Source organism: Rhinatrema bivittatum, chromosome 1 (genome assembly GCF_901001135.1).
Source record: "Rhinatrema bivittatum chromosome 1, aRhiBiv1.1, whole genome shotgun sequence".
NCBI lineage: Eukaryota > Metazoa > Chordata > Amphibia > Gymnophiona > Rhinatrematidae > Rhinatrema > Rhinatrema bivittatum.
The window spans coordinates 520,719,776-520,731,855 of record NC_042615.1 but is presented as its reverse complement, the minus strand read 5'-3'; the positions used below and the strand labels follow the sequence as shown (position 1 = coordinate 520,731,855).

At 43.2% G+C, this 12,080-nt stretch overlaps 1 protein-coding gene across 4 annotated transcripts in view; it reads left to right on the top strand.

Moving 5' to 3' along the window:
* The window catches only part of MAMDC2 (MAM domain containing 2), a 222,367-nt gene that overhangs the window by 127,488 nt on the left and 82,799 nt on the right, over nucleotides 1–12,080 (top strand). The window lies entirely within an intron of this gene.

Here is a 12,080-nt window from a genome sequence, read left to right as displayed (position 1 = left end):
ATCCTTTCTCACTTTGTGTTGTATGTTTTTGATCACTCGTACACAGATGTCATCTGTGGCATGCAAAGGGCCATACAGACTAAAGGGATTTTTTTCCGTACATCTGGCCCAAAGTCATTTGAACAGAACTCTGATTCATTGAGGTTTCATCTCTATGGTATGCACCATTCAGAAAGAAAATTAACTATTTTGAACCTCATATTCTCTCAAAATATTAAAACAGGACATTCAGAGGCCACTAGCTGATTGTTGTTGGCAGTAATAAAATGAATAACTCTAGTGTCACTGGTTAGACTATCCTCTTGAAGAAGGGTTTTCTACCACCATGCAGAATTGTCCATTTTTTTTTATTGACAATTTTTTATTAGTAATAAAGCATCAGCAATAACAAAGGCAACAAATGATAATGGAAACATTGAAGTTCACAAACTTTAGACGGCATGCAAAAGGAACTATATTAGATAAAGACTAGCTGTAGGGGCTATATATCCAAAGCTGATCTTCCCCATATCAGCATCTCTCCCACTTATCCATTATCCATTACCCCCTTACCCCCTCACCCAGCCTCCGCATCCTCCAATCTCCGACTTTGCGGATATTCCAACTCCCCTATTCTATACACACTCAGTCCTGAAGGTAAGCCTTGATACGAGACCAAGTCCTGTGAAATTTAGGAAGGGTATCTCTTCTAATCACCATCAGCTTTTCCATTAAATATATATGACGTAATTTAGAAAGTAAGTGGGAGCAGTTCGGAACTATGGTGGCCTTCCACTGTGCCGCCACCAATAAACGCGCTGCAGTAATCACTTGCATTAACAAGATCTGTTGCTCCTCTGTATACTCCTCAGAGGGGAACCCCAATAACCAGATTTCTGCCTGTAGTGGGACCTGGGCTTTGAATATCCTCTCCATTAGCTTCTGGCAGTCCCACCAGAAGGCCCTGTATTTGCGGACATCCCCACCACATGTGGAAAAAGGAGCCCACTTGGGAACATTGCCACCAGCACATTGGTGAGCGACTGGGTTGCCACCTAGCTAACTTGGCCGGGGAATAGTGCCAGCGATACAGAAGTTTATATCTATTCTCCATCATAGCCGCCGACATAGAGACCGCCCTAAGTTTTGGAAACAGCCTTCCCATTTACCTCATTCCCAGGTAACTCCCAGATGTCTCTCCCAAGCTGTGATATGAGTAGCTAATGAACAGTCTTGTCCTACCAATAATTGATAGACCTTGGAGATAATTTTCTGTATTTTACCTGCCAGGATACAGTATCCTTCAAATAAAGAGCAACCCCATTGAAGATCAAGGGTTACCCCTTCATGGTGATAAAGTGTTTTAATTGTGCATAGGCCAGAAAATCAGTCTGAGGGAGATCATAACATAACCGTAACTATTCAAACGCTAATAGCCCGTTATTCCATACCTGTCCCAGACTAGTAAAACCCTAGCCTTTCCCATCTAATAAATATCGGATTGGATCTCCCAATAGCAAAGCTTTTCAAGTGTTGGATACCAGAGAGAACATAAGAACATAAGAAAATGCCATACTGGGTCAGACCAAGGGTCCATCAAGCCCAGCATCCTGTTTCCAACAGTGGCCAATCCAGGTCATAAGAACCTGGCAAGTACCCAAAAACTAAGTCTATTCCATGTAACCATTGCTAATGGCAGTGGCTATTCACTAAGGGTCGAGTATTGCTTTTCCCTCACTAGCTTGGATCTCCAGCATGTCCAGATGGTATATGTGCATTGCAGTGGTGGAGGAAGTGCCATAACCTCCCTAGCAGTGAGTCCCTCTGACCAAAACAGGGAATGTAATGGGGACCCTGCCACCAAGGCCTGTTCAAACTCCACCCATTGTTTAGTTGAGGCGAGATCATGACAATCGATCATATATTTAAGTTGGGACGCGACATAGTAATGCACTAAAGATGGTAAACCTACCCCACCATCCTTCCGATGCCAGTACAACACCGCCCTAGCTACCCAAGGTGGTCTCCTTATCCAAATAAAGAAGAACATCTTTTGCTGTAACTGTTTCAATTCATGTGTGGGGAGTAAGCACGGCAGAGCTTGAAAAACCCAGTCTAGGTAGCAAATTCATTTTTATGGTATTAATCCTTCCAACAAAGAAATAATGTGTGGCAAACCATTTACTGGTCAATATTATTTACAATAAATTTTTTGTAAGTGCATACAATCACAGATGTCAAGGAGAATCGGATGATAGCAAGCCCTTTATTAAAATGCATTTAATAAAGGGCTTGCTATCATCCGATTCTCCTTGTCGTCACTGTTACACAGCTCACTGGATCGGTTACCGCTTTGCTTTTTGGGTACAATCACAGATGTGTCACACGGATTTATATTGAATATACATTTATAAAATAATGGTATACGCAAGGACCCCGACACGGCCGTGTTTTGCGTCAGGGACTGCGTCAGGGGGACCGCAACGTCTAAGAGTCTGTGAATGAAGGGCAGTTCAACACGAGGAGATGTGGATGGATCATATGCAGTTGAGAAAAATATCGGGCTTGCAGACCAGAGAATCTGAGAAAGTGTTACAGATGAAACATGAAACTGTCGTGGGAATTGCTTGCTTAGCTTTCTTGGCTTTAGCCGCGGGTTGGGCGAACCCACCCGCGGAACTAAATCGGTCAAAGTTGCGCACTTAGAGGCATTAACCGGGACCTTTGTCAGAACAAGAATATATTAAAGTATGAAGGCTAAAGGCTCATTATAAACTTTTGAGTGGAGAAAATTTTGACGATCTTGGGCAGTGATATAGCAATCCCCTTCCAAACCAGGAGAGCGGTATTCGATTCCACCTATCCAAATCTCCTAAAAGGCTGCGCACCAAGGGCTGATAATTACTACATGCTAAGCCCTCCAGATCTAATCCTATATTTATCCCCAGGTACCTGAGGGGCCCCTTAGTCCATCGAAAGGGAAACAACCATTTACCTTCCTTTTCGAGTCCGATATGATTAACTGGCAAGATTTCCGACTTCTCCGGATTTACCCTAAAACCCGAGAGGCGGCCATAGACTTCCAACTGGCACCATTCCTTTTGCAAGGAGGTTAAGGGATGTGGGATGTGTTAAAGAAAAAATAATGTCATCTGTGTAGAGTGATATTTTGTACTGCTTACGACCAACCGGAATACCATGCACCTCCTGGTCTTGCTGTATAGCCGCTGCCAAAGGTTCCAGACTGAGGGCAAATAAAAGTGGAGATAGTGGGCAACCCTGCCAAGTCCACTGCTGAACCAGAAAATTATGCGTGTATCCGTAATTCATTTTTAAATACACCAGTGGGGCACGGTATAGTTCCTGAACCCACTTAGAAAAGAAACCCCCCAAACCAACCTTATCCATAACTGCAAAGAGAAAGGGCCAAAATACCCTATCGAAGGCCTTTTCTGCATCGATAGTGAAAAATACCGCTGAATAGCCTGCTCATTGGGAACTATAGATCAGGTCTATTAATTTCCTGATATTATCTGCTGTTGTCCAGCCTGGCATAAAACCCGCTTGGTCTGTATGAATTAACCCATCTATCCTCCCCCTTAAACGAAAAGCCAGAATTTTTGCCAGGAGTTTCAGATCAATATTAATTAAAGAAATAGGCCTGTAGGAGGCACAATTCGCTGGGTCCTTCCCAGGCTTAGGGAGAACTGTAATTCCAGCCACATTACCATAAGGTAACAATTGCCCCCCCATCCCTTATATAATTAAGCATTTGTGCCACTGGACCCCTTAGGATGCCCCTATAAGTTTTATAAAATAATGGGGTAAATCCATCCACTCCAGGAGCCTTGCCAGACTTAAGATCCCTAATGGCTCAATCGACCTCAAACTCAGAGATGGGCTTCCCCAATGAAAGCTGCTCAGCTTCTGTCAGTGTAGGCAGATCCATCCCTGCCAAATAGGAGGTAATATCCTCCTTTGGCGCCCTAACCTCTGAGGTGTACAATTTCTCATAGTAAGTTTGAAACTGAGACCATATGGCTGCTGGAACCAAAAAGCAGTTCACCAGATCCAGCTTTTATATGATAAATCAATTCTTTAAGCTGCTTGGCTCATAGCCTACTGTTCTTATTCCCATACTCGTAATATTTTTGCTTTAGGAGATCCAATCGGTGTGCAATTGCCGCTGTATCTATAATGCGATTTCTGCTCTTTTCTTATCCAGAACCCCGGCTCGAATAGACCCCAGATGCTGTTTGTCTAGCTTCCAATCCAGCCAGTTCTAATAAGAGGGCCTCCCTTCGATGGTTCATTTGTTTTTTGTGATAAGAGGCCAGACCGATGAGATGGCCCCTAAGAACCGCCTTCATTCCTTCCCAAACTGACATAGGAGATACCTCCTCCCCCTTGTTTAATTGAAAGTAGTCCTCTAGGACCTCACCCATTCTGTCTTGATAAGGTTTAAGTTTCAAGAGATAATCATTTAATCGCCAGAACTTGCACCCCTCCTCCCCTTGGAGTCCTGATAACGTCCAAAGGATCGGTGCATGATCCGACCATGTTATACACTCAATATCTGCATCTTTAGATATTAGAAACCGATCAATACGTGTGTATGTGTTATGACTGGTGTAGTGGACCCTTGGGCCGGCCGTGTGGAGAGAATGCAGAACGTGAAGAGGGCTCCGCAGAGATGGAATGGCTGGGAGGCGGCACGGGGCCGGAGACCAAACAGGAGCTTCGCCCTGGAAGCTCGAGGTCCCCCCGGGAGGAGCCTGTGAGGACCCGGACCGCTGGGACTTAGGAGGGGTCTCCCGGAACAGAGGATCAGCAGCGTGAAGGACAGTCCAAGTTCAGGGCTGGCGGCGGACAAGGAAAACCAATAGACGAACCAGAGTCAGGTACCAGAAAGACAGTCCAAGGGCTAGACAAGGCTGAGACTGGAACGGAGACTGGTCAGGAATGGAAGCTGGATCAGGAACGGAAGCTGGATCAAGGCTGGAGCAGGAACAGCAACTGGATACTCACATAGGAGTGAACCTTGTTGCAAGGCGATCTCTAGGAGCAGGGCCTGGGTTTAAATACCCTGCCGGCATCTCACGTCACTGTGGAGGCCAGCCGAGGTTTCCCGAGCCTGCAGCTTTAAAAGCTGCCTCTTCGCGTGCACGCTTACCCGATGGGCAGGGCCAAGTCCCAAATCTCGACGGTGTCTCCCTCATGGAGATGCTGTAGCAGTGAGAGGCCTGTGCAGGCCTAGAAACGCATCGGAGGGGCCGGCAGACCATCGGGGCAGGCAAAGGAGGTAAGAGCCCGGTTGTGGGAGCCACAACCGGGATCACAACAGTATGAATTATGAGAATGTGAATAGTAGGTGTAATTCTGGTTATGTGGATATCTGACCCGCCAAATATCAACTAAATGGCGATCCTTCAGTAATTGTTTTAAAACTTTCCTGGGTTTCCCTTTCCCCTGAGTACCTGAGCAGAAGTATCCAACCTTGGGGCCAATGAGACATTAAAATCTCCTGTAAGAACTAAACTATCCGTAGGATATGTCTTCAGTCTCTTTCCCACCTCCCGTAGAGTCTCCGCCTGTAAGGTTGGTGGACAATAAATGCTGACTAGCACCAAGGAAAAGTTATTCAGGGTAACCTGTAAAATCTGAAATCTGCCCTCTGGGTCACTATATTGATCCTGGAGATGGTCCACAAGGTGCTGAGAAAAAAGAATCCCCATGCCACGATATTTGTTGTGGGGTGTGGCCGGGGCGAAATACTGAATAGGGTATTGTTTTGAATATAGTAATCTTTCATCTCTGCGTTTGAGATGGGTCTCTTGAATAAATGCTATTGACGCCTTTAATCTCTGGAGCTCTTTAAAGAGCATTTGGCGTTTATAAGGGAAATTTAGCCTTTTAACATTTAAGGAAAGACATTTGATCTCAGCCATTCATCCCAGACTGCTTTCGCCCTTCCATGCTTGTGTCTGGCGATAAATATGCCTTGGCCCAATATCTCTCCTATCACAAGCATCATACTGTTCCCTCACCCCTCCCCCCATCCTGCTAGCGTCCCCCCTCCCTTACTAACGTCTGCAAAGTTTCCCCCATCCCTCCTATCCCTCCCTGTCTCTATTCCCTCTCCCCCTCCACCCCCTTGCCTTCAGTCTGCCTCGCCTGTTCCCTTCCCACTCCCTCCCCCCTGCTCCCCAACCCTCCTCCTCCCCCGTCCCCCATCATCCCTGGCCACCATTTAGGTAAACCTCTAACCAGGGGAGGACAGCCCATCGTCCATCAAGCTAGGTTGAGAGAACATTGCCCAAATCTCATCTTAGAGTGAGTTTCCTCACTCCGAAGGTCATCAAATCTTCACAAGAGACCACTGTTCTGTTCGTACGTCTCACTTTGAATGTCAAAGTGGCCCCTAACCCCCTACACTAATACCTAAACCTCACCTCGAGTTACTAGGTAGGCCTACCATAGGGATACAAATACCTATCTAGGGAGATGACATTATGGCCAGTCTCTCTCTCTCTCTCTCTCTCTCTCTCTCTAGGTCTGGCACAATAAACTGAATATTTGCATTAATCACACCCCTTTTGCTATCACATGCAATACTTACCACATTTTGATAAATCTAGGTCTAAATTAGCTAGATATATCATAGTTTAAACACTGTGTTGGGATCCAATAATTTGCAGACCATCCCTGCAGGTGCACTATAAGAGCCTGTGTGCATGAGGAGAAATGTGGCATTTTTGGTTAGCGTTTTAGAGTGAAAGGAGAGTTGTTGAAGTGGTCCCCGATTTAGCCCTCACAGCCTGATCTATGGGAAGAGACTGCCCTGGCCAGTACCCCATGGACTGGAAGGGATTGTTGTTGGGAGAGTAAAGAATTGTTTTGCGAAGAGATGTTATGTGTTTTCCTGAGAGTTTCGTTTTGGGATCCTGCACCTGCCTGAGGAGATCTGTCTTGAGAAGTCAGAAAGGTGCTGTGACTCCTTTCACCCAGTTAAAGAAGGGATAGCACTGTCTGGCTGCGCTACAACATCTGGACTTTTTTTGATGTTGTTGCCTCCTCTTGACTGCACTGGCTGGAGCCAGAAGTCTTTTAAAACTGGGCTGTGCAGCAGCATGCCACCATCAGCATGCCAAAGGGACTCCCATACAAATTTTGTTGATTTGGAGTTCAAGATGGTGAACAAAAGGAAAGGTGGCTTGAAGGTGTTTCCTCCTCTTGACTGCACTGGCTGGAGCCAGAAGTAACCCCAAGTAACCCCTAACTCTTCCCAGGTGACTCTAGATTCTTTTTAATTTTTCAAGCCAAATTTTGGGTGCTTTGGAACTAGGAGTTTCAAGCTCCGTTCAACAAAAGGCCTCAGTCTCATTACGTCCTATCAGCCTGATACTGCCACAGACTGAAGGAACAGTTTTTTTTTCTCCCTTTTCCCCAGATGTGGGAGGTCTCAGGTTGTGGAAACAGTTGTAACATCTACACCATTGTTTACATCTATAATGGTAAACCTGTTGTTATAATTATGGAATCAATATGGACAGCTATTACTAAATTGGAATCATCTCTTTCCTCAAGAGTAGACTCTGTTTTGGATTCATTGAGAAGTGTATCTGCACGAGTTAGTGAACAATTGCTAAAAGATTATAGAGCAGGCCAATCAAATGGTTGCTATTAAAGGGAAATGTTTGAATTGAAACTAATGTTGCTTTGATTAAAGATAATCAGCTGTTACACAGAAAGGTTGAAAGTTGGATAAATATACTAAAAGGTTTAATTTGAGATTTTTACATCTCCTATGGAGATGTGTAGCAGGTTTTATTAAGACTTTCTTAAGGTCTCTAAGGAGGTAATTCATGTTGTTAGTAAGGTATATTTTTTGCCAGATGTTAAACCAGATTCTCTATGTTAAAGGCTGGTAATATTAATGTATATGAAGCTTCTTTTGGTCTTACTGGTTTTATTGAGGGTTGAAATTATTTTCTATTAGTGATTTATGCTTGTGAATCTGATAAACAGTGGACTCTAAGACTCTTATTTTGATTGAAAGAATCTTCTTGGGCAGAGAATTTCAGTATTCTCAGATGTAGTTAAAGAGACACAAGCTTGAAGGAAATTGTTTTTGATTAAAAAGCAGTCAGTTTTGGCCCTTGGTGCCACTTTTCCACTGAGGTTTCCTTTTAAATGTGTTATTAGGTTTCAAGGAATTAATTACATTTTTTATGACTCTATTCAATTGGAGAGTTTCTTCTTGGAGGAGAAGTCCATTACCTGCTATTAATTAAGTTGACTTAGAAAATAGCCACTGCTATTACTAGCAACAGTAGCATGGAGTAGACTTAGTTTTTGGGTACTTGCCAGGTTCTTGTGGCCTGGATTGGCCACTGTTGGAAACAGGATGCTGGGCTTGATGGACCCTTGGTCTGACCCAGTATGGCAATTTCTTATGTTCTTAGATCAAGTCAGCTTCAGTTAGTTTGAATGCTATCATTGTCTTGGCCTTAATATAGATATATAGGCTTTTTCTTTTATGCTATTAAATTTCCTGTTATCTCTCCCCTTTATGTAATTTTAACCACAGTAAACTCTGTTAGTTTCTTTTTTCTTTATGTATATCAGTTTCTACCAGAACTGCTGTATGTTTCATTAATCAATAATTTTTTGAATGTAATATATGAAATTAATAAAGATAAAGTTAAAAAAAGGGATGGCAGTGACCTGATAGTACTGCAGAGAAGAAGAAAGTAGTGTTTTTGCAAAGAGTTTTGCTTTGTGTTTTGGGAAGAATTTTTGCTACCAGCTCCTGCCCACACAGGAGGAGGAGGAGAGTTTGTATTTTGGGACTTTCTGTCACCAGAAATCCAAGCTGTTACCATCAGTGAAAGAGAGAGGAGACCTAATCTTAGTAGGAGCCCGCTTTCTACCACCCAGGAGTGAGGATTGCTTCTGAGTTTGTCATCCAAAGGGACACCAACTCAACTTTTAAAACTGAGAGAAAAGCACTTTTTGGGCTGTTTATTTTGTGTGAAGATTATCTGGAGAGTTTTTGTTGTGAGTTGGACTTTTAAGTATTTTTGGTTGCAGTACATTTTTGTTGAACACTCAACCAGATTGTCCAGCATATTTCTTCAGTGGTAAAAGTAATCCCTCCAGTAAGGACATCCCGAGCATGAGTACCAGGACCCAAGGGAGCTCAAAGGAAGGAAGAGACCATGTGTGGGTCCCCACCCCCATGAGCTCAGGTTTATCTTCCTCCCCAGCATCCTGAGGCCAGTGGACTGTGTTGGTACAAAGGAGAAGAAGAGCAGGGAGTAAGAGTGGCCCTGGGGACAACATTGTACCCCTGCATTCTAGGAGGTCCCCGAAGAGGGGGGATTACATAAACAAAGGGAAACTCCATGAAGAATTACCCTTTGAAAATAAAAGTATTTTCTGACCTGCAAGCTTTCTGGGCACTTTAAAAATTGTCCCTTCAATGCATAACTCAGGGATCCATTTCCATCACTATATCTGGGAACGTTTGAGATGTGGTCCCCCCCCCTAGAGATTGCTGTTGATTAGTGAAGTGGGTGGCGGGGATGGGGATAGGAATAATGCATATCGTATTTCTCTCTTCAACCACTACTCCCCTTCCTAATCCACATTTTCTCTTTTTCCCCACCCACCTCCGTCACTTTTCCCTCTTCCAGGATGACAGCAACATTCTTCCCCTTCCTTTTTCCCTGACCCTGGCACTCTCTTTGTTCCCATCCCCAATAAGTCACAGCTCCCCGATTTTTGCGCCCTCTCTCTACCCGCTGCTGAGTGAGTCCCAAGTCCTGGAATCATGGCAGCGGACTGAGTTGTGTGTGTTGCAGCCCCTCTCCAATTCAATCCCACATACTCAGTGTCTGCTCCAAACTCACCCCTCCTCTCCTCTTCTCTGCAGGCTAAGGAGTGACTTTCCAAAGGAGTTACATGCGTAACAGCAGCATGTACTGCAGCATGTACAACCTTTTGAAAATTCAGTGAAATTTCAAAGGATTTTTGCACATAAAAGTGTCAATATTCAAAAGCTTATTTATTCGCATATAGGGCCAGATATTAAGGGGTACGCGCAACCCGGCGCGCACAATTGTTCACCCAATTTTATAACATGCGTGCGCAGCTGCGAGCATGTCATAAAATCCGGGGTCGGTACGCGCAAGGGAGTGCACACTTGTGCACCTTGCTCACGGCGAGCCTCAAGGGGAGCCCCGATGGCTTTCCCCGTTCCCTCTGAGGAGCGGCCTCGGAGGGAACTTTCCTTCTACCCCCCCCCCACCTTCCCCTACCTAACCTGCCCCCCAGCCCTATCTAAAACTCTCCTCACCTTTGTTTAATAAATTGCGCCTGCCTCCGGGCAGTACTTGTAAGTTTTGAAATATTCAGATTCAGGTAACCTTATTGGAATGACAATTTTACATGTGTTGCTCAAGTATATACATAATGATTAAAATAAAAGGGTAGGAGAAGAAGGGAATTTATTTCCTGCAACTTCTTGAAGGAAAAAGTAGAAATAACAAGGAAAAAATCATGTAAGCAAAATATAATACCAAAAAGCACAGTTGGACATTTGCCCGATTCTTGAATTTAGCAAAGGTTCCACATGGAACATTTCTGCACAATTATATGCTTATGGGGTTTTTTTTTTCCCCTATGAAATTTTAACTCTTCCAGAAGCTGCAGAAAATGTAGCCCTTGGGCAAAAGACATACTGTTTCTCAATAGTGCAAGTCAAGTGGCTTGCAGGCTTTTTGGACATTTTTTGCTCCTGCTTTTGATAGAAACTTAAATCTGTCTCTTAAACTGTAAGCAAATGTCAGTTATTGCAGTACGGCAATCACACCAAGCCTCTGACGCATCAGAATGATATGAAAGGAAATATAAACTCTCAGCAAAACAACAAAAGCCCTAGAAAAATGCTAGACAAAACAGAAATAATGCATGAGGCATAACTGAAATAGAATTAGCATGACAAGATCCCGGTTTTAATGTGTTCTCTTTCTGATTATGCCATCCCTGATAGTGTCCTTTAAAATTACTGACAGGCATTCTTTTCTGATCTTGGAGGTGCACCGCTACAGAGAATGGACCCTTTTACCTTCTTCCTTTGTCGACTATTATTCAGAATAATAATATCCCCTGCTAATAATATCACCCAACCAGCTAAATCCGCGCTGAGAAAACGCGCCCTATCCACAGCGGGCCCGTCACTCTGGAACTCACTTCCCACAGACCTTCGCCTTGAACCATGCCACTCCACATTTAAAAAGAAACTTAAGACTTGGTTATTTAAACAAGCATTCCCGCAGAGCTAAGAGCAGGTAGAAAGTCAGTCACTTATCATCCATTTACCCCAGCATATTTCACATAACTTGTTATCTTATTTACTGTTATTTTTCATGGATGTTTACTGTTAGTTATCTATTTATTTTTATTTATTTATTAATTGTTATTTTATCTATTTATTATTACTTCTTAATTGTTAACATTATTATATATATTTTCCTGTTATTTGGATTAACCATGTTCATTGTAAACCGCTAACTTGAAGCGATAGTTACTGTTCATTGTAAACCGGGGTGATATGTATATTATACAGGAACCTCCGGTATATAGACCCTTAAATAAATAAATAAATAAAATAAATAAATAAATGTGCTAGAAAAAAATCATTGAAAATGTGAATCTTTGAAAGTGTAACATTAGAAACAAAGTGTAAAAATGAAAACAAAAGAAAATTGGTTATCTGTCTGAACATTTTGCTTTGCTGTCATCATTGTTGAAGGTACTAATGCAAATTTGAAGACCTTATGTACAGATACCAGTGTGGATTTTATTTTCTGCTGATGTATTTTTCTTATGGAAATTAATAAAAGGGGTTATTTTTCCCCTTTCTAGAAAAATGTAAAAACCGGATCAATCTGTAGATTGTAAGATCTAGTGAGGAGGGATTCTCTTCTATGGGTATCTCTACAGAGCTGCGTACATCTGGTCATGCTAGAGAAATAGAGTAGTTATACAGAAAGGATGTCCGATATTGACCTGCTTATCTCTGCCTATGTGCAGTA